The sequence below is a fragment of the Rhinolophus sinicus genome, chromosome 13 (assembly GCF_057876585.1).
Source record: "Rhinolophus sinicus isolate RSI-liver-muscle chromosome 13, RSI-T2T, whole genome shotgun sequence".
Classification (NCBI taxonomy): Eukaryota; Metazoa; Chordata; class Mammalia; order Chiroptera; family Rhinolophidae; genus Rhinolophus; species Rhinolophus sinicus.
In genome coordinates, this window is record NC_142513.1 from 22,090,623 (window position 1) to 22,111,511 (window position 20,889).

The following is a 20,889-nucleotide window of genomic DNA, read 5'->3' on the forward strand; positions in this document are numbered from 1 at the left end:
TGAATATGACCAATAGGCCTGACACAAAAGCACTCATCTCCCAATCTAAATACATAGAAAAGCTGTGCAAAACGTAACACATACACATAGGCAAGCCCAAAAGCAAGAAAGAAAAATTCCCTGTTGCTAGGGAACAATGAAGCTACTCAGCGCCAAATTACTCACAGGGTTACTGAAACCAGATACAGGTCTTAGGGCTTAAAGCAGGTTTTTAATGCCTGCAAAAGACTAAGAGACAAGAAATTGAAAATGAATTAGATGCATAAAATACCAAAAGCCACAAATAAAACTCCAATTTCCAGGCCATGAAAAGGAAGTTTACCACTTGCCAGAAGTCGAAGATGAAAAAGTCACCTCTGAGAAACTGAAACTCCATGTCACAGATATGGGTTCCAAAATCATACCATCCAAGTGGTCCAGGAACCCCAACCCAAGATATTAGCCTAAGAACAGATATGACACTAAGGAAACCTGTCAGTTCAGCAGAAACTCAAACATCCCTAGAAGGACACCTCTACCACCTGACTCACATAAAAAAGAAATCCCACAGATGATAAGCATTAAGTCAAAATTTAAAACTGTATCAAGAAATGAACCAGCAAAGCAGGGGAGGGTTTTCAGCAGACAAAACAGATTTAGATCTCAAGATCTAGGTAGAATAGAATAAAAAGGCTTTAAAATGTACAGAAATAAAAGAAGAAATAAAAACCACAAGACAAGAATAAGATAGAATGAGAAATGAATAAGCAAATTTCAAAAACAAACAGAAAAATCTAGAAATAAAAATGTGATAAAAAGCTGAATATTAGTCAAAACTGAAAAATTAGTGAACTATATTATTGATCAGAAATTATCTCACAGAAAGTAGCACAAAAAGATAAAGAGTTAGAAGAGGAGACAGGAAAGGTATTCAAAGATATATTGGCCAAAATTGAAGACATGAGTCTTCAGATTGCCAGAGTAATTTACTCAAATATACACTATAGCAAAACTGCAGAATAAAGACAAACAAGAAACAGTAAAAGCAACCAAGAAGAACAACAATAAAGCAACAAATACCATATTTCTCAAATGCAACAACAGATGCCAGAAAACAAATAGGCAATGACATCTTCCCAGGAGGGAAGTCAACTATAAATCACTACGCAGCTAAAATGTCATCTAAGAGTACGGGCGAAATAGAAGCCTTAAGATAATACAAATATAGTTTATTGCTTAAGATCCTTACTGAAAGAACTTGATAAATGATGTATATTAATACAAAAACAAATTAAACACAGAATGGAAGAGTGGGATGCAAGAAGCAATGGTAGGGGCTGGCGTTTGGACAGGAGTCCACATCCTCACAGAATGCCGGCATTTTGAATAAACCTGCTTTCCTTTCCACCAAAAAAATTTAAAAATTAAAAAAAAAGGGAAGAAGCAGCAGCAGCAATGCTAAACTAAGAAATCTGTAATATCTCAACATAAATATTAACTTTGAAAATTTTGTATTAATGCCTAGCTTTAAGAGATTTAAAAGTGAGATGGAACTTCAAAAGTAGTAGACAAGAGCACGTAAGATAAAAAGTGAAAACATTCAGAATTAAAACATTTTAAAATGCACGTATCATTCATGTCGAGATACTCACTTCAGACTGTAAATATTAATGCTGAAAAGTATAAAAGGTAACCAGTAGGATACAAATAACTTCCAAGACAGCAGAGGGTAAAAAGTGGGAATTTTAAAAATGAGTCCGTGCTACAAGGATGAAACTTATAGACATTATGCTAAGTCAAATAAGTCACAAAAGGTCAAATATTATATGATTGCACTTATACGAGGTACCTAGAGTAGTTAAATTCATTAGATAGTCAAAAGACGTTTTAGTCATAGTTAGACGGCAGAAAGTAAGAATGGTGACTACTAGGGTTTGGGAGAGGAGAGACTAGGGAGTTAGTATTGAATGGGTACAAAGTTTCCATTGGGGAAGGTTCTGGAGATGGATGGGTGGTGATGGTTGCACAACATGAATGTACATATTAATGCTACAATACTGTGCACTTAAATATGGTTAAAACAGTAAATTTTATGGTATTTACATTTTACCACAGTTTAAAAAAGGCAATAATTTTAAGAAACGAGACCAACAAAAGCCAGAAAAAGGAGCAACACAAGATAACACATAGTAAGTATTAAAAAGGACAGAAGACAAAAATACACTAATCACAAATGCAAATGGTTTAATTCACTTATTAAAACAGAGAAAATCCAGACTAAATATATTTTTAACCAGCTATAAGCTACTCATAAGCAACAGCAAAAACAGTAACAGAAAGGTTAAAGGGTCGAAAGACTTGAAGAGGATAAGGCAACCATACCCCATCCCACCCAAAAGACAAAAGAATTTAAAGCAAAAACCATTAATATAGAGGGACTTTTTTTTTGGCAATAAAAGAAGCAATCCAAAAAGCTGTCATCAAAAACCTGAATGCACGATGTACCATGTTTCCCCGAAAATAAGACCCAGCCAGACCATCAGCTCAAATGCGTCTTTTGGAGCAAAAATTAATATAAGACTCGGTCTTATTTTACTATAATATAAGACAGGGTCTTATATTTTTGCTCCAAAAGACGCATTAGAGCTGATGGTCCCGCTAGGTCTTATTTTCGGGGAAACACAGTAGTAGCTAGTCTCCAAAAATGACCCCAATTAATGAAGCTGCTTAGTATTTCTGTCCTTGTACAATCCCCCTCCCACTGAATCTGGGCTGATCTCGCCCTTTTCTTTATGCAACAGAATATGGTAAAAGTGGCCTTGTGCCAGTTCTGGGCCTGACCCTTAATTAAGAATGCCTGGCAACTCGTGCTTTTGCACTTTAGAGAGCCATGAACTGCCATATAAGAAAGTTGAATACCCCTGCTGGAAAAACAGCATAGGAAGGACTGTTGTGCTAAACGTTAACATCATAGAAAGAGACCCCACAGAAAGAAAGCCAAGCTCCCTCAGCATCCAAACTAAGCCCTGCCTTCCAGCCATCCCTGGTTGTCAAATGTGTGAACTGCTTTGTACATTTCAGTCTAACACAAGCACCACATGTCTGTAACCCCAGCCTGACATCATGTGAAGTTGAAGATCCACCCTAGTGAGCCCAGGCAATCCACAGATTCATGAGACATGATAAAATGGTTATTGTTTTAAGATACTAACATTTGGTGTGGTTTACTACACCATACTAAAAACATAAATAATTGAGCTTATAAATAAATATAGCCTCAAAATATAAAGGAAGAACTGTCTGACATCAAGGAGAAATTGACAAATCCACAATAAAAAGACCTTGCTCAAGTTGATACATAAAGCTGATTAAAAAATTAAAGAGCGATCTTAAAATTTAATTTAAAAACTCGACTGATAATACATATACAGAATACTGTGATAAAGACAAAGAGAAAATACAAATACCGTTAAAACACGCCTTAAGCACTTAAAAACCTGACCACATATTAAGCTAGAAATGAAGTCTCAACAGAATCCAAAACACACATACAGCTTTGACACTGATTTAATAAAACATGTAAAATGGGGGAAAGGGAACACAATATGTACTCAAAAACTAACTAAATAAATAAATAAAACCCAACACTTTAATTCATGAATTAAATAAGATTCCATAAAGGAAATCTCAAAATATTTAGAACTTAAGAAATATAAAAGCATGCATGTCAAAACTTGTGGGGTCATGTCCATCAACAAGGTATTCAGGGTAAATACACTCCTTCCTTCTCAATCTATCTGGGGTAAAGGACCAGTTTGGGTTTTTGCCCCCAACTCATCAAAGACCAATATGTGGTCCTACTGTATTGGACTAGTAGAGTTTGTGCCACATGTGACTCACTGTGCAAACATCCAAGCTGAGCTACGTGCTGTGTTAGAGTGGGCAGAAGTCCACCTATCGCGCTTAGACACTATGGCAACGCCAGACTGCAATGAAAGTTTCTAAACACTCCCAATTTCTATACTTAGATCATCATCAACTGGAACGACAGTTCACCAACTGACACTGGTCTGTGGATCTCACTTTGATTAACACTGACAATGGTAAATCCACAAAATACAGGACTATACTGCTGTAAAGAGGAATGAAGACTATCTCTATATACAGCTATGGAAAGATCTGGATTTACTGTTAAACATTGTTTGTGGGAAACGAGTAAACTCATCATATAGCCTCTAGTTGGAACCGGCAAAAATTTTGCAAAGTAAATAAATAGAGACCTCTTTTTACACTAAAACACTGAAAGTTTCATAGAAAAATATCAAATAGATCGAAAGATATGAATATTTCACGGAAAGTCTAATTTTGGCGAGAAAATGTCAAAAAAGCCCCGCGTTACGATGCGATTTGGCGGGAAAATGCCCGCATACAAAATGTTAAGTAAAGATAGTGAAGTAAGGTAAAGTGTGTAATGATGCCATTCTAAGAAAGGAGGAAGATACAAATACAAATATGTTATTTGTTTGTATTTCTAAAAAGGAAAATAATAAAAAATAAAACGCTTACCTGCAGGAAAAAGACGGAAAAAGTTGAGGGGATTGGATATGAGCTAGACTTCAGCAAATAAACACTGCTATATATTTAACCATAAACAAATATTTCACATCATTATAAAACGAAATTAAAATTTATAAAAGCAATCCTTAAAAAAAAAAGGTAAAACTAATGAACCAAACTGTATAAAATTGATAGCATAACCACATACAAATGAATTATTTCAAGTGACTTTAAATTAATTGCAGTAACGTGTAAAATCCCTACTGAGATATACCCGAAGGACATCATCCACCACCACCATTGAGAATAATCACATTGTTGGCGGCAGTGCTGGTATTTTTATTTTGAGGCTGTTGAAAAAGTTCAAACAAAAAAACCTAGCCTTGAATTTGAATTGGGATTATCAGTAAGAACACCTGAAATAGTTTATCTTACAGAAATATATATACAGATGCTCCTCAAATTATGATGGGGTTATGTCCCGACAAGCCCACTGTAGGGTGAAAATATCTTTTAAGTCAAAAATGCATTTAATATCTAACCTACTAAATACCATAGCTCAGCCTCGCCTATGTCAAACATGCTCAGAACACTTACATTAGCCTACAGTTGGGCAAAACCATCCTGCTGCCACTGCCCAGCATCACATATTAATAGCCCAGGAAAAGATCAAAATTCGAACTGTTGGTTTCTAAACTGTGTCTTTTGCAACATCATAACGTCGCAAAACTCTAAGTCGGGGACTCTCTCTATACAGAGGTATGTATGTATGTACACAATCTTTTCTGTTAGATCATGATAGACTAACAGTTGCCAAATTTACCCTCCCACTATAAACAGTTAAGAAACTGGACAAACTACATGAAACAACTGTTTTCAACGTTATGAAAACAGGCAGCCCAAGACTGTGGTCCTGAAAAGAAAAATAAATAAACTGAGTCCTATTATTGTCCCCACTTTCTGCCTGGAGGTACAATCCAAACTACAGAAAAGGGGGGAGGGATCCCAAGCAGAGCACAGTTCTCCTGAGTGGAGACAGAGAACAAAGTTTTGGGAGGCTGAGAAGGCTGGAAGTTCCACAGCAGAATTCCACAGAGGAGGATGCTATGCAGAAAAAGACCTCCCGAACTCTGCATGAGGTCTCTGCATATGCATAGAGTGAAATTCCACAAGGCTGGGCAATGAATGAATGGCTGAATAATTCACAGAGCCAATTCCCAGAGCTCAAGACCAGGAGACATAGAATTACAACCGGCGAGAGTGGAGGGGACATTGTTAAACATCTGAGGCATTTAGTGGAGACCCTAGAAGGGAAATACCTTAGTTGCAGAGTTAAACTATCCTCAGAGTAAAGGCTACTCTACACCTGCCCTAACAAAGCTTAAAAACAAGACTCAAAGGCAGTAAACTAATCCACATGTAACCTAAGGATCTGCCAAAATAAAAGCCCAACACTTGTAATTGTAACACCCAACAACATAAAATTCACATTGTTCAACATCCACACAAAAACTATTAGATACTCCAAGAAGCAGAAAAGTGTGACTCATAAGCAGAACAATCAATTAACAGCAACAGACCCAGAAATGAGAAGAGATGGAATCAATGGGCAAAGATTTAAAACAGCTACTATTAGTGCATGTGACACGATCAAGCATTAAAGGCAAGAATGAACATAAGAAAAATAAAAGATATAAAATAAAAAAACAGACTCTCTAATGATAAAAAAAAATACAGTATCTGTAATGAAAAATTCACTGGATGAGATTAACAGCAAATCAGAAACTGCAGAAGAAAAGGTCAGTAACAACAGAAAGCATCCAAAGTGCAACACAAAGAAAAGACTGGATAAAGTTAATAGAGCCTCAGTGACCTATGGGACAATAAACAGTGGTCAAACATACATGTCAACCCAGAAGACAGGACAACAGAAAAAAAAATTCAAATAATGGCTGAAAATATTTCAAATTTGAACCACAGATATAAGTTCACCACATCGTAATCTAATTGTCAAAATCTATGATGCTGGGAAAAAAATCTTAAAACCTGCACTAGAAAAAAGAGGAACACATGTAAGAACACAAACTTCTCATCAGAAACTATGCAACTCAGAAGACAAAGGACTGGTATCTTTTAAAAGGTGAAAGAAAAAAAAGAACTTTCAACCTAGAATTCGGTAGCTAGCAAAAATATTCTTCAAAGCAAAATACTTTTTTCATACAAAGAAAAGTGGAGAATTTGTCACAGCAGACCTGCACTATAGGAAGTGGTAAAGGAAGTTCTTCAGGAGGAAGGAAATGATAACAAATGGAAACTTGGACCTCCACAGAAGAATGAAGAATACCACAAATAGTAAGTATGTAGGTAAAAATACCCCCCCACTATTTTTAAATTTCTCTAAAAGAATTGTTTAAAGCAAAAGTAGTAATAATGTTTTGTGAAGTGTATAGCCTATGTAGAAGTAAAATATCACAAAGGCGAGGAGAGAGTAAATGGAAGAACAGTACAAGGATTTTACATTTTAGATGAAATGGCATGATACTATTTAAAGGTAGTCTGTGACAAGTTAAAGGTGCATTGTATAAAAGATAAAGCAATCTCTGGAAAAAATTAAAGACATATATATAGTTTAGTAAGCTAGTAGTGGTGATAAATGGGAATACTCAAAAACATTCAATCCAAAAGAAGGAAAAAGAAAACAGGACAAATAGAAAACAAAGAGCTAGATGGCAGACTTAATCCAACCATATCAATAATCACATTAAAAGTATATTGTCCAATCATCCCAATTAAAAGGCAGAAATTATTAGACTAGATTAAAAAAACTAAAGACCCAACTAGAAATATAAATAACCTTAAATATCAAGACACAGATAGATTAAAAACAAAAGGATGGGAAAAAACATACCGTGCAAAAACTAATTCTAAGACAGCTGGATCAGCTATATTAATATCAAAGTAGATTTCAGGAATAAAAAGATATTGCCAGAAAAAAGGAAAAATTTTCCTAAAGAACAAAAGACTTGAATATATGAGGTGTGATCAAAAAATACGGTGAATGCTACTGCTGAATGCCATCCAACGGAAAGGCAGGGATCTTCAATACAGGAAGCAGCAAGGCGAACCTTAGTAACAGTGTGTGACAAGTTTCAACTTGTTCAGTGCAGTCAGTTGGGTGTGAGCTACGGTTGAGGGAAAGTATGTTTTAAAGTGTGCCGTAAATCATCCTCCATCATGACAACGCTCCGTGTCACATATCATTTCTGGTACAGCAATTTCTGTCAAATAAAAACATTATGGTGTGTTCTCATCCATCTTATTCACCGAATCTGGCACCGTGCAACTTCTGGCTCTTCCCCAAAGTCAAAATGATTTGGGACATCGAGGCAGCCACAACGCAACTAAAGACATGAAAGAGCACTTTCAAAACTGCTTCAGAAAGTGGCAAGAACGATGGGATAAGTGTATTCAAAGTGAGGAGGAGTATTTTGAGGGGGATTAATGTAATGTGTCTTTTACTGTAATCAATTTTTTATTTAAACATTCACCGTATTTTCTGATCACATCTCGTAAGATGATATGACCACTTTGGAAAATAGCTTGGCTGTTTCATAGAAAAGTTAAACAAATTATGATACAACTCAGCAATTCCACCCCTAGGTATATCTACACAAGAGAAATGAAAATGGGGGCCGGCCCGGCCCAGTGGCTCAGGCAGTTAGAGCTCCATGCTCCTAACTCCGAAGGCTGCCGGTTCGATTCCCACATGGGCCAGTGGGCTCTCAACCACAAGGTTGCCAGTTCAATTCCTCGAGTCCCGCAAGGGACGGTGGGCTCTGCCCCCTGCAACTAAGATTGAACACGGCACCTTGAGCTGAGCTGCCGCTGAGCTCCCGGATGGCTCAGTTGGTTGGAGCGCATCCTCTCAACCACAAGGTTGCCAGTTCGATTCCTTGACTCCCGCAAGGGATGGTGGGCTGTGCCCCCTGCAACTAGCAACAGCAACGGGACCTGGAGCTGAGCTGCGCCCTCCAAAACTAAGATTGAAAGGACAACAACTTGACTTGGAAAAAAGGCCTGGAAGTACACACTGTTCCCCAATAAAGTCCTGTTCCCCTTCCCCAATAAAATCTTTAAAAAAAAAAAAAAAAAAAAAAAGAGAAATGAAAATGTAAGTCCACACAAAGACTTGTATGCAAACAGTCACAGCATTACTTTTAATAGTCAAAAGGAGGAAACAATCCAAATATCCATCAACTGAGGAATGGATAAGCAAAATGTGGTAGATCTTACTCAACAAAAAAAGGAACGAATATTACGAGATGGCTGAATCTCAAATACCTCACACTAAGTAAAAGAAGCCAGACTCAGAGGGCTACATAATGTATGATTCCATTAATAGGACATCCACAAAAGGCAGAACTGCAAAGATGGAAAACAAATCCATGACTGACTGCCAGGAGCTGTGGTGGGGAGGTGATTACAAAAGGGCATAGGGGTAGTTCCTGGGGTGCTGGAACTGTGCTGTATCTTAATTATGGTGATAATTACACATCTGTATATGGTTGTCAAAACTCAAAGGACTATATATAACCTAAAAAGGGTAAATTTTACTGTATGTAAAACTAAATTTTTAGGGGAGGGAGAAGCCTGTTAGCACCAACATTTATTGAAGGAACTGAATTCAAGCCACGTAGGATATACCTTTAAATAGCATTGCTGAAATGCCAAATAAAATGTCAAAACGAATGTAAACTAAAAAATCAAATGTATTTTTAAGAAACCTTATAGAACTGTACACTAACACATCAAAATGGGAACTGTGTATAAATTATGCCATAATTTAAAAACAGGGGAAAAACACAAAATACTATTTCATATCAATACTCAGGCTGTGAGCAACAAGAATTCTCATATACTATGGAAGGAGTGTAAATTCATATGATCACTTTGAAAAACAGTTGCACCACACCTAGTAACGATGATCAGAGGAAAACCTATCAGTCAGTTGCATTCCCAGCAATGTACACACCCTAGAGAAGCTACCGCACACGTGTACCCAGGAGACATGTACAAGGAAGGGTATTCAATGCACCCTTGTCTATTATGAGAACCAGAAACAACCCAAAAACACATCAAGCACAGAATGGACAAATAAATCATGGTATATTCATACATAAGACAGCAGAAAATACGATGTATTTCAATTAAATGCACCAATACAGATCAAGCTCGGAAACGATAAGCAGAAGCAGCAAGTCAGAGAAAAATACACACAGTATAATTCCATTCACATCCAGATAATTTTAAAAGGCACGTTCAGCAATATATACATGGGAGTAAGCCTAGAAATAAATGCAAGGGATGATTGATACAAAAATCAGAAGAGTGGTTATCTTCAGCAGTGAGAGAAAGGGATATGCTCACAGGTTTCACAGAGTAGAATACAAAGGGTGTTCTGTCCTTGAGCTAGCTGATGGATACACGAGTGTGCATTCATTTTTAAGCTATTGTTCTTTGAACGACACAAACTTTGTATATACTTTATTTTGTATAAATTACATATTTCACAATTTAAAAAGTTAATATATATACATATAATAAATAAAACATACTATGCCCAGTAGGTTTTATACGCATGTTCTACTAAAAAGAATCATCTCAGTCTTAAAGAGACTAATGCAGGTAATTAAGAGAGGGAAAACAGCACAGCTTGTTTTTTGTTTTGTTATAATTTACTGGCGTGCCATTGGTTAATAACACTATGTAAGTTTCAAGTATACAATTCTATAATACGTACATTATCCGTATATTGCATTGTGTGCTTGCTACCCAAAATCTAGTCTCCCTACATCACCATATGTTTGATCTCCTTTATCCTTCCCCTAACCCCTTTCCTTTCTGGTAACCACCCTACTCTGTTGTCTGTGTCTATCAGTTTGTGTGTTCATTTGTCAGCATAGCTTGTTTTGATATTAACACAGGACAAGGTTTAAAATCAGAATATGATAGATATGTCACTTATGAATATAGATGTAAAAATCCTAAATATTCATACTCTAAATCCAGCAGTGTGTATTTAAAAAGAAAACCATGTCAAAGTGACATTTATTCTAGGAATACAAGGGTGCTTGAGCAATGGAAAAATACCTATTAATATAATTCACTATGTTACCAAATTAAAAGAAATAAACTATTATTCATTAACTCACACAAATATTTGAGTGCCTACATTTTTCCTAGGAATTGGAGAGACAACAGTAACTAAAATTAAAATTAAAAACCCCTCCCCTAGTGGAGTTACGTTCTAGTCAAAGGAGACAGACAGCAATAAAAAAAAATACATAATATAGTGTATCAGACAATGGTAAATACCAAGAAGAAAAACATAAGGCAGGAAAACGGGATTAGGAACGCCATGGGGTGTGGAGCGGTCAGGGTGCACTGTGAGCAAGGACCTGACGCAAGCATGCAGGTATTATCTGGGGGGAAAGCATTTCAGACGGCTGGAACAGCAAGGGCAGAAGCCCTGGGAGAAACACAGGCAGCTTAAGGGTCACCAGGGAGGCCACTGTGTTTACTGAGCAGAGTGACCCAGGAGAGAATAAGAGGAAAGGGATGGTAGTGAGGGTGCAAGGCAGACCGCGTAAGGGCAGGGGTTTGGCTTTTACCCTGAGTGAAGGTGAAAGGAGGTGAACACTGGCGGGTTTTGAGCAGAAGAAGAACATGATGTGACTGACGTTTTCAAAAAATCTTCCTGGCTCCAGTGGTGAGGAGGGTGGCAAGCGTGGCAGCAAGACCAGTTAGGAAGCTACAATAATCTAGGAGATGATAGTAGCTTAAACCAGGATGGTGGTCGGGGGAGCATGTCTTCTGCAAGTTTAGCCAACTGGCTTTATGGATGATTACATGTGGCATGAGAGGAAAAGAAAGGGCTCCAAGATAGCGCCAAGGTTTCTACCCTATGCAACTTAAAGGATGGAATTCCCACTAATTATATAGTCAAGACAATGGTGAAGCGGATTTGGGGTGGGAAAATCATCAGATCGGTTTTGTACGTGAATTTTGAGATGCCATTAGTATCCGAATAGCGATACTGAATAGTCAATTGAATATATACAAGTCTGATGTTCAAGAAGGAATACCCAGGGTGGGTATTATACACTTTGAAAGCTGTCGGTGACAGAGAAACCGAGAAGCAAGAGACAAGTTAGCAAAACAAAGGAAGATGAAACCTAAGCATTACAGCAGAAGATACTAAAAAGAACCAAGCAGATTTATCCCGTAAATTTCAGACAGGCTCAGAACTTAAAACCAGGTACCACGGCAGACAAGAATGAGGTGGGGGGTGAGAACATGAGGATCGTTGCAAGTCTGCATTAGCAAGAGACAGACACCCCTACTCCAGCACCATGCATCTAAGTGACAACCACTACCCACTGCTACAGGAGACAAGTGAAGCCACAAAACCACGACACACTGAATTTCCCACTAGTATTTGCGTTAAGAGCCTGACTCTCAGGAACAGGCCCTCAACCAAGGATCATTAGACATTTGCGTAAGGTACACAGGGTGAAAAAACACCCACACGAAAGTATATAACCACAGAAAAGATCCTAAAAGCTTTCAGGGAAAGGCAAGAGAAAGAAGGGGGGAGGCACATACAGAAGATCAGCAATCAATATGACACTAGATTTCAAAACCAACACTGGACATTTGTTTCTTCTTTCGAGAAAATAAAGCTTACACTTTGAAGGTTTCCAAATACTCCATTCCATGGAAAAGAGATCCTGGTGAACATTCCCTACAAGTTCAATTTTGTTACTAAAATTCACTATCCTGAACCAATTCACCTGTTCAGCATAGAGAACTGCTACCAATCAAAGTATTTCCCTCCATGTACCTTTCCACTGCATTTGTCCAGAAAACATTTGAGCACCTACTATGACAGATGCTGAGGATATAGCCAAGAACAAAATAACGTAGATTATCTGCCCCTAAGGCCTAGTCGGGAGAGACGCATCAAACAATCACCCAAATAATTATATAAAATTATACGATAAGAAGTTCAGGGCACAAGAAAAATATCCAATTTACACATAAGGCTCCTCTGAGGAACTGACATTTGAGACAGGCAAAAGCAGAGGGAAGAGAGTTCCAAATGGGAGATCCCAAAACTGGAAAGAGCTTAAGGAATTCAAAAAACTGAAAGGGTGGTGTGGCTGAGCAAGGTTTGGATTTTTTTTATATATGCCATAGAAAACCATTGACAGGTATCAAACAGAAATGTGTCATGATCAAATTATGTTTTTAAAAAATCCCTCTGGCACTGGGAGAATTATAAAGGAGCAAACTGGAGTCTAAAAAGGCAAATATGAAAGCAAGGAGACCAAGCAGGAACCATTTCAGTACCCCGCATACAAGGATAACTTCCGCTAAGGTGGTGGTAATGGAAATGGAGAGCCCAAAAAAGTTTTAAAAGGGGAATTGTCGGGACTTAATTTACCAAAGGAAAACTAGCATAAAAGAGTCAAAGAAAAGACTAAAACAAAAAAAATTAGCTGACCCTTGAAGGGACACATTTCAAAGCCCATCTAGTACAAATGAATTGAAAAAGACAGAATCTTCCAGAAGAGAAAAAAATAGCCACCTTTTTCGCTCCCTATTCCTCTCCCACCCCAAGATGCACAAAGAATTTGAAAGTATTCTTTCAGAACCTTGACTATGCTTCTCAAACTTTTGGGAACCAACTCATTTAGTCAAAACTTAAAACCTCCTAAATTGTCCCCCACGTGTTAAATACAAACCTCTCAAATACCCAAAAATGTGACTTTGTACCATTAAACTCTCTCAGGCTGTTTCCCCATTAGCCAAGGAATAGGAAACACATTTATGTTTTAAAAAAGACCAATGTGAGAAGCATGATGCCTGGCTAGAATACAGTTAGCACTCAAACACCAGTTTCCATCTTTTCTTTCAGATTTAGCTATGCTTAGACTAAACAAGTTCCTCAAATAACTCTCCCAAAAAGTCTGATCTGAAGGACTGAGAAAAGAGATCAAATGCAGAGTTTTCACATTGGCTGACCAAAAGAAAAGCACTAAATATTTTTTCAAACACAGTCCCAAGGAAACCTGGAACATACACAATCTCATTTCCCTAGAACCGTGGTGCTCTAAAAAAAAAAAAAAAAAAAAAAAAGAAAGGAAAAGAACCACACACACACTTAAAAAAAGTTTATAATTGTTTTAAAAATGTATGTCACTTTAACAACCCTGAAATTATCATCCTGCCCCTGCCCCCACCCCGAGCTACCACAAAATCCTCCTGGTGGTAATGCTTTCCAAACCTGTTACCTGACCTTTACCGCTTCATTCTTACAGGTCTTTGAACTTCAGGAGGTAGAAGGACAAAAGGCAACTCATCTGTTAGGCATAAAACCAGAGTCCCACCAGGGCTCCCCAAACAATCAAGTTCTCTCTTTTCCCTGAGCTGTCTGGAAATCCTGTCAGACAACGGAATATCCCTTTTTTCAAAGGCAGATTCAGACATCCCTTGAGAATCATTCAAACAAATAAGGAACCTTTTACCAATTGAAGGGTCAAAGCCTTCATCAAAACTAAACTGCTATCATTACCCAAAGCAAATGGTACCACTGCTCTACTAACTGGGCCTTCTGTGCTGACCTCCGATAGCAGAGTGGAACAGGGGTTGCAATGAAACAGAGCCTCCAGTAAATAGCAAACGCCTCACAAAAGAACAGGAAAGGAAAATATCCAGGGCTGCCTTACTTTTCACACAAAACAGTCTAGATGTTAGAATGTGAGCACAGGAAGGATCTTTATTGGATTTTTACTCCAGGATGTTTTCAACAGAGCTGCAGGGCCTGGGAAAAACGTCTGGGGTGCTTAGGGAGTGGGGTGAGGATGGCAAATCCACAGAGATGGAGAAGCTGGGCCCTCATGCTTGTTTCAAACAGAGCAGTTTCACAGTCATATACTTATTACTGAAGCTCAATTTCATGAGAAAAAATGGTTTTACACATGATGTATTTAAACAACTAATCTATTTCAACCCCTCAGTGTTCGAGAAAAACATGTACAAATGAAGACATTAAGACATGAGGTGCTCCGCTGGAACCCAGACTTTGACTCTGAGTCCAGTGCTCTTACCACCACCAGAAGTTACTCATTCTGGCATAGAAAAGAACGCCTATGATCAGAACTGCCCCAACAGAATTAATGCAGAGGGCAGAAATGCAAACCAATTAACCATAACTAAAGACGTCACATCTAAGGATATGAAAAGCTACTTTTGCTTAACAATTATAAGAATTTTCATTAAAGAGAGTAAAACTGACATTTTGAGAACTATCAAGAAACTCATAAGGTGCTTCAAAAAGATGGAGTGACCAAAGGTCACAAAACCTGAAGAAAAATTATTTATTCTAAAATGGCATAATGAAAAGAAATCAAGAGCTGGCCCTGTGGCTCAGGTGGTTGGAGCACCATGCTCCTAATGCCGAGGTCACTGGTTCGATTCCCACATGGGCCAGCTAGCTGTGACCTCTACAGCTAAGATTGTGAACAAGGGCTCTCCCTGGAGCTGGGCTGCTGTGTGCAGCCGGTGGTCGGCGTGCGGCGTGAGTGGCCGGCAGCCATCGTGAGCGGCCAGCAGCGGGCAAGAGGGCCAAGAGCTGCTGTGAGCGGCCAACCGACTGCCTCAGCAGGGGGAGCACAAGGCTCATAATACCAGCTTGGGCCAATTAGACGGAGAAACAATGGCTTAAACCGGTGGCGGGAGGTGGAAAAAAGAAAAGAAATCAAACTGAAAAGGTGTGGCCCTGGGTTCTAGTCCCAACACGGCCACATGCATTTGTCACACAGAAGTATGGTCACAAACAAATCATTTCAAATCATTTAATCTGTTAGAAATTCTGTTTTCAATCTGCAAAATTAAGATGATTTGAGAGACCCTCCCACACTAACATTCTAGGATTCTAAGCATTAAAAAGATCATATATTTGATAAGGCTAACACAGACCATAAGACATTGTCTAAAAATGTCACTATCATTTTCAATGAGTAGAAAAATTCCTGTATCTAACAAGCAAGATGATCAAAATTTAAAACTCTAAAAGGAATAATAACATGATATCTAAAACATACCTAAAATGTTTAAATTGTTTCTAAATGGCTCAGTTTCTGGCTTCAGCAATTAAGAGAAACCAGTTTATAGCCATAGCCTGGGAAAGATTTATTTCTACTGTCAGCAGATTCTTTCACAGATTTATGTAGAACTGCTCTAAAGAGGGCAAGGAAAAAAAAATTCTTAGAAGTCAACTTGCTGAGCAGAAGAAAAAATATGCATATTCTATAGTAAAACTGATATAAAAGGAAGGTGAATTACAAGAACTAGCTGGCTGAAGATTTCGATGATGCCATCTTCTACGTTACAGTCAGCCAATCGTTACATGCCAGACACAGGAGACGCAGTGAAAACAAAGTCCCTGCACTTCCATTCTAGTGCAGGGACGCTAAGGATAACCCAGTAACCAAACAAACAAGGTAATTTCCGATACTGATGGGGCTATGAAACAGATAAAAACCCCGATAATGTTGTGGAATTAGATTAGTAGTTAGAGAAAGCTTCACAGAGAAGATACTTTTGGACGAAGAACCAAATGACGAGAAGCTACACAGAGGGGCTAGTGAAAGGGCTCTGAAGCAGACACAAGTTTGGGGTACTTAAGAAACACAGCGAAGGGTGGCTAAAGCATAATGACCAAGGGGAAGTGCCGGGAGAGCAGATCAGAGTGGTAGGCAAGGGCCAAGCAGGATAGTGATACGATGTGATTCGCATTTTTAAAAGACCACTCACTCTGCTTTCTGTGTACCTATCAAAAATCAAAATGGATTCTGACACTGCCTTTCAAATGACAGACTCTATGATTTTATTGCAGTAAGTCTAGGCTTATTCCATTTGTTTAATGGTAATATAGTTTTGAAATTGCTCTAAGTGTGGAGTTGCACATAAATATTTTAATTGCAGTTCTATAAGTAACATTGTGAGACTACAATAATTACCTTCTCTTTCTCCAATTGTTTTTTCCTTTATTTGCAAACTGTGGATTTTAATGGATGGATACTTCAAGTGTAGTCATCTATTTCTTTTAACGAGAAGACATCTTTTATACTTTTTATATATTTAAAAGAGTCAACCAGGCATGTTAATTGAATTAAAGGCCCTGAAGGAGTCCAAATAGCCATAAGTGACCTAAGTGACATCTCACTTCGAGCATCATTCCACAGTAACACTGAGCCATGTTCAGATGACTGCAGTGATACCTGACAGTGAGGGCCGAAATGACCACTCATCAATGCAGGTTAAACTCACCAGTGACACAATCAGATTCACAAATGCAGAGTAGTTCACCATGAACGTCCTAAAAATGTAGAACACTACAAAGCAGCTCAGAGTGGTTTTACAGGATGGAAAATCCCCGGTGTAAAAAATAATATAAATTCTACCTCTAACCAGGCAATGATGGACACTAGCAGCTGACTCCAGGAACAGCTTAAGGAAAGCAATTCAAATCAAGAATTCAAAGCATGGGCAGATTTCATCTATCCCATGTATCCCTGAGGACTAGCTCTGCGGACTGATGCAAGCATCTATATATAAAGTGTCAAATGTACCATCACATTACCCGGAACAACTTTTATCAGAGAAGAAACCCTGTGGCATGCCCCAAAAGACTCCAGCTTATCAGTAAAGCTTTGGTAATCATGGACAACACCACACAATGTATCCAAAAGTGAAAAAACTCCTCTATTTTCAACTAAGTAACAAAACCAAATAGGTAAGTATAACTTTGACCTTGATGGCCCACTAGAAGAGATTTCCAAGCAAGGGGGAGAAAAACTACCAAGCCATTCTGCACATGCTTTTCTCCTTAACACAGGAGAGAAAACTTAGGAAAACAAAATGCCACAGGATTTCAGAGGTGTCACCACCACCTTTAAAGGGAAAAATGAGAAATGTGATTTAAATAATCTGTGTCTTCCTGTCCTTTATTACAGGCAAGATCCTGACCAATATACAAAACATCCCATCACTTCGATCTGTCACTGCTGAGTGGTTCTGGGCTCCACCCTGGAACAGTAGACATTATCTAGCAGTACCATCGTAAAGGAGTCTGGAAATAACCAAGATATCCACACTTTTATTAGTCCTTTAAAAATGTATTTAATTCTGTAAGACAACTGACCTGGACTGTTCAAAAATATCAATGCTATGAAAGACACAAGACCAGGGGACTGTTCTACATTAAAGGAGATTAAAGAGATATGAAAACCAAATGTAATGTATGATTCTTGACGATGCGGGAGTTAAAAAATAAGCTACAAAGAATGTTTTTGGAACTAGAGAAAATTTGAATATGGACAATGTATTATATACTACTGTATCAATATTAAGTTTCTTGAATGTGATAGTGAAATTACCGTTATTTAGGACAATGTCCTTGCTCTTAAGATATATATTCTAGTAATAACTATGTTTGGTGTCAGATGAATACTAGATTTATCAGGGTGATCACTTCGCAAGATATATAAATGTCTCATCACTATGTGGTACACCTGAAACTAATACAATATTGTATGTCAACTGTAATTGAAAAATAAAAAAATGTAAAATAAATGACATATATTCTAAAATATTTAGGTGTGAAGTACCAGCACTAGTTAACACTTTCAAATGGTTCTGAGAAAACATCAACAAAAAACAAACAAACATACCTATGTGGAGAGGACTAAAGCAAGCGTGGCAAACTTGTAACAATTAATAAGAAAGCCAGACGGTAGGGGACGTTCACTATTGTACTCCAATTTTTCTGCAGTTTTGAAATTTTTTCAAAATACAAAAATGGATTAAAAATATGTGTCAACACCACCTTGAACTTGAGTGTTTACTGGACAGACGTGGGTTCTCAGATCACCAGGAGGGTAATCAAGCTGGTTCAGATTTTTGGTATCTATTCTTATCCATTCCTAAGTAACAATAAAGTAAACGCCTGCACAATTTCTGGGAGATAGTGTAGTGATAACGAGACATTTAACAAGAGACTAATAATTACCACATATTCCTAACCTGGAATCTAGAATCCCACAACAGTCTTTAAAAATAATAAGGTATGTCTATACGTACTAGTATCATGGCAAATATATTAACTAAAGTAAACAGCAAAGCCATTAAGAAACGTATGAGCCAATTTTTTTCAAATTAATATAACTTTTTATGTAGGTTATAGGTAGAATTTATGGGTTACTTTCACTTTTTCTGTTGTATTTTGCTTTCTGTTGTATTTGCACATATTGCTTTTATAACAGGTTAAAATTAAGTGACACACACATAATTAATCAAACTATACTTCTACTAAAGCCACAACAGTAAACACCTATTTTAGCTGAGATATGAGCTACATGCCAGAGGCAGATCTAGGAATAGTTTCATCAAGATTAGGATAAAAATTAAGTACCAAAATGTAGCCATCATGCATTAATCATTCATTAAACATGCATTTATTGATGGCTACTCTGCACAGTACCCTAGTGGATACTGAAATAAATAAACCTAGTCTCTACCCTCAAGGAGTTTAATCTCACTGAGGGAACCAGACAACCAAGCCACTAACCCCCAAAAAGCACAAAGAATCAGAGCGGTGATGTACAACACCAACAAGCAACATGCTATGCAGCCCAAGCAACATAAAGCCAAAGGCAGGTGAGAAGACACACTGAGCACATACATCTTCAATCAATGCATCATCAGACAGAGCTGCAGACTAACAGAATGTCCCCAAGCTTAGAGCAGATTCATACAATAGAGTTTACTCAAATATATTAAAATTAAGAAATTTAATTCAGTTCAAATATTAGGCATGGACTATGCCAAGAATTCTGTCCAGAGACAAATTACAAAGACAAATAAAACTCAGTTCCTACCCTCAAGGTGTTTATAGAACACCTCCCTCTTAAAATAGAAATATGCCATTAACAAGCATATTTGTAACACATACAATACACGTAATTATAATTATACATAATTACATAGTATAATTACATTATATATAACAATGTACAGTAGAAAAATGCCATTAACAAGCAATTAAGGATGAAGAACCTAAAGGAATACCACAAAAGCTACCATTTATTAAGAACTGACTTTGTGCCAGGGATGCATACGCCACCATGAAGCGGAGTTAAAACTGTCCCAGGTTCCAAAGCTGGGTGTTTAACTCAGGGCTTTGTCTCTCCCAAGGCTCAGTTCCTGACATTACATTATACTTTCTCTTAACAAAAAAGTCCAAAATAATAGAAATAAAAATAATATAGAAAATGACACAGACGTGAACATGATACATTTGATATGTACATATAACATCAAGTTTTCTGACTGCATTTGTGACTGTATTTGTTCAAGTGTTTAATTTTGAATTAATTACAGAAAACAAGCCTATCAAGAGAACAAAACTAAAAGGGAAATGTTTGTATGTGGACTACCGCAACTTATAATTACATATTGGAAGAGCATAAGGGTCAGCATCAAAATTTCAGTTTCCTCACCATCAACAGGTCATCTTATGTCTAAATCAGGAGTCAGGAAATCAGGAGCCCTAAGTCAAATCTGGCCCACTGCCTGTTCTGGCAAATAAAGTTTTATTGGAACACAGCCAGACAGGTCCCTTCATTTGCGCATTGTCTATGGCTGCTTTCCCACTACAATGGCAAAACTAAACAGTTATGATACAGATAGTATGCTCCACAAAACCTAAAATATTGTCTGGCCTTTACAGAATAAGTTTGCCAACGCTGGTTTAAATGATAGCCACACGTATCACAAATGGTAGAGAAATAATTAGCTTCTTCATTTCCGTTCTACTAAAGCTTTATCTGACTTAAGTTATCTTCCTTTATAATTAGTGTCACTTAGTAAATGCCAATGAGTTTTTGAATTTCCACTAGAATGTTCACAATCAGGTATTTCCCAGACCAGGTCTTACTTTAGCTGCCCAGTAATTTATCCTTCACAATATTAACACACACAAAACCCTAATCAAGGCACGTTTGTAATTACCCCCACACATACTTATCCCTGTGCTGCATACAATCTGCAAAGCTATAGTCAGGAAAGGCCGAATACAGACACAACAGCCGATATGACTAAATAATTCCTAATACCCTGTTCACACTACAACATCTCAGTCAACTGCCATTTAGGACCAAACAGCATCAACCTCACCGGCCTGCTTATTAGAAATGCAAATTCACGGCCTCATTCCAGAGCTATCAG

General features: G+C 37.7%; 1 protein-coding gene across 2 annotated transcripts in view; it reads right to left on the minus strand.

Moving 5' to 3' along the window:
• Positions 1-20,889, minus strand: part of ASXL1 (ASXL transcriptional regulator 1) — a 64,560-nt gene that overhangs the window by 33,315 nt on the left and 10,356 nt on the right. The gene's annotated exons all lie outside the window — the stretch shown is intronic.